The following is a 2,850-nucleotide window of genomic DNA, read 5'->3' as shown; positions in this document are numbered from 1 at the left end:
TTCCTTCCTCACTCCCCTGCCAGTTTTACCACCATTCACTTGATTGCTTAGACTCAAACCTAGCTTTCATCCCTGAATCATTTACTTCTCTTACATCCAATCCATGAGCAAGTATGTCAGTTCTACTTTTTTTTTTTCAACAGAGACATCAATGGTTTAATGGATAGGGTTCAGCTCCACTTTTAACTAGTGTCCAGGGAATTCCCTGGCAGTCCAGTGGCTAGGACTCGGAGCTCTCACTGCCAAGGGCCCAGGTTCAATCCCTGGTCGGGGAACTAAGATCCCACATCTCACAAGACATGTGGTGCAGCAAAAAAAAAAAAACAAAACAAACAAACAAAACCCCTAGTGTCCAGAATCTGGATACTTCTCATCACCTCCACAACTTCCACCCTAATCCATACCCACATATCTCTTGCTTGTATGACTGCAATAGACTACCACCTGATGTCCCCACCCCTGCTCTTGTTCCCACTATGGTTGATTCTACTTTGGGCCACGTTAGGTCTACACAGCAGCCAGAGCGATCTTTCTCTGGTCACTCTCTAACTCCTTAACCTGTCTAAATTTTCTCCCCAACCATGTCTACTTAAATGCCTGTCATATGTTTATTCATTTATTTGTTTGTTGTCATTTTCTCCATTAAAGTGTAGGCATTATGAAGGCAGGGATCTTCTTGTCTACTGAGTAGTCTCCTCAGTTGAATAGACTTTCTTGAATGAAAAACTAAATAACACCTCTGCAAAAGACACTGTTAAGAGAATGAGAAACCAAGCTGCAGACAGGAAGACAATGTTTGCAAAAGACATCTCTGATAAAAGACTGTTATCCAAAATATACAAAGAACCTTTAGAATTCAACAATAAAAAAAAACTTGATTAAGGAATAGGCAGAAGTCCTGAACAGACACCTCACCAAAGAAGATACACAGATACTTTTCCCATTCTCCACCAAGGCTCAGGATCAGAGTGAAAAGGAGAGCCGATGCGGGAACTTTGCATCTATAAGCTCTGCCTCAACATCTGTGTGGGGCAGAGTGGAGACTGACTGATCCGGGCAGCCTCAGGGCTGGAGCAGCTCACCGGCCAGACCTCTGTGTTCTCCAAAGCTAGACACACCATCAGGTCCTTTGGCATCAAGAGAAATGAAAAGATTGCCATCCATTGTGAGGCCAAGGCAGAAGAAATCCTGGAGAGAATTCTAAAGGCATGAAGTATGAGTTAAGAAAAAAAGAATTTCTCAGATACTGGAAACTTTGGTTTTGGGATCCAGAAACACATCGATCTGGGGATCAAATGTGACCCAAGCACTGGTATCTATGGTCTGGACTTCTGTGTGGTGTTGGGTAGGCCAGATTTCAGCATCACAGAAGTGAAGAACAGGTTGCATTGGGACCAAACACAGAATCAGCAAATAGGAGGCCATGCGCTGGTTCCAGCAGAAGTATGATGGGATCATCCTTCCTGGCAAATAAATTCCTGTTTCTATCCAAAGGCCAATAAAGTACACCTGAAACTTATTTAATATAAAATGTCAAATATATATCGGTGAAAAAAATTTAATTAAAACAGAAGCCAATAAAATGTTTTCAGTAAAAAAGAAGGGATATGCAGGTGGCAAATAAGCGTAGGAAAAGATGGATGCTCAACATCCTAGATCGTTAGGGAATTGGACATTAAAATGAGGTATCACTACACATCCATTAGAATGGACAAAATCCAAAACATTGACAATGCCAAGTACTAGCAGGGATGTGGAGTAACAGGCACTCTCATTCATTGCTGGTGGGAATGAAAAATGGTACAGCCAGCTTCCAGAGATGGTTTGGCAGTTTCTTGTAAAATTAAACATAGTCTTACTATATGATGCAGCAATTGTGCTCCTTAGTATTTACCCAAATGAGTTGAAATTTATGTCCACGCAAAACTTGCACACAGGTGTTCATTGCAGCTTTATTCATAATTGCCAAAACCTGGACGCAACTAAGATGTCCTTCATTAGGAAAATGGGTAAATACAATGTGGCACATCTGGACAATGGAATATTCTTCAGCACTAAAAAAGAAGAGCTATAAGCCATGAAAAGATGTAGAAGAACCTTAAACGCATATCACTAAGTGAAAGAACCCCATCTGAAGTGACAATATCCTATATGATTGCAACTATATTACATTTTGGAAAAGGCTGAACTATGGAGATAATGAAAGGATCGGTGGTTGCCAGGGAAGAGTGGAGAGGGAGAGATGAATAGGTAGAACATGGAGGATTTTTAGGGCAGTGAAACCGTTCTGTATTATACTATAATGGTGGATACATGCCATTACACATTTGTCATGGAATATAAAATACCAAGAGTGAACCCTAATATAAGCTATGGCCTTCGGTGACAAGTAGGTTCACTGATGATAACAAATTTACCACTCTTGTTCATGATGTTGATAATGGGGGAAACCATGCATGTTGCGGGGGAGAGGGGGGTATATGGGAACTCTCTGTACTTTCTTCTCAATTTTGCTATGAAACTAAAACTGCTCTAAAAGTAAAGTCTATTAAAAATAATATGTGTGGAGACCCTGGAGAAAAATGGACCATAAATCTAGAAAACCTGTCCCACTAAACTCTGAAAGTAATCAGAACCCTGAAAAACCCTAGTTTGGTTCTTTTATAAAAATGCAATATATAGTATGGTGGAGGAGGCTGGAGGTGGGGAGGTACTGCCTCTGCAGCTCCAAATACAAAAACCATAGGGAAAATCTCCAGTTAGTATAGCTTGGGTTACAAGACTGCTTCATGACTTAGGGGAAGTGGGCTATTAAGAAAGAATGAACCAGATTCACTTGCCAGGGACTTC

The 2,850-nt window shown here is 40.9% G+C and overlaps 1 pseudogene; it reads left to right on the top strand.

The window, feature by feature from the left end:
• Positions 1–961: 961 nt before the first annotated feature.
• Positions 962–1,474, top strand: LOC131757281 (large ribosomal subunit protein uL5-like; annotated as a pseudogene).
• Positions 1,475–2,850: the final 1,376 nt, after the last annotated feature.

The sequence above is a fragment of the Kogia breviceps genome, chromosome 5 (assembly GCF_026419965.1).
Source record: "Kogia breviceps isolate mKogBre1 chromosome 5, mKogBre1 haplotype 1, whole genome shotgun sequence".
In the NCBI taxonomy this organism is placed as follows: Eukaryota; Metazoa; Chordata; class Mammalia; order Artiodactyla; family Physeteridae; genus Kogia; species Kogia breviceps.
The sequence above is the reverse complement of the archived record's forward strand: the minus strand, read 5'-3'. Positions and strand labels throughout refer to the sequence as shown.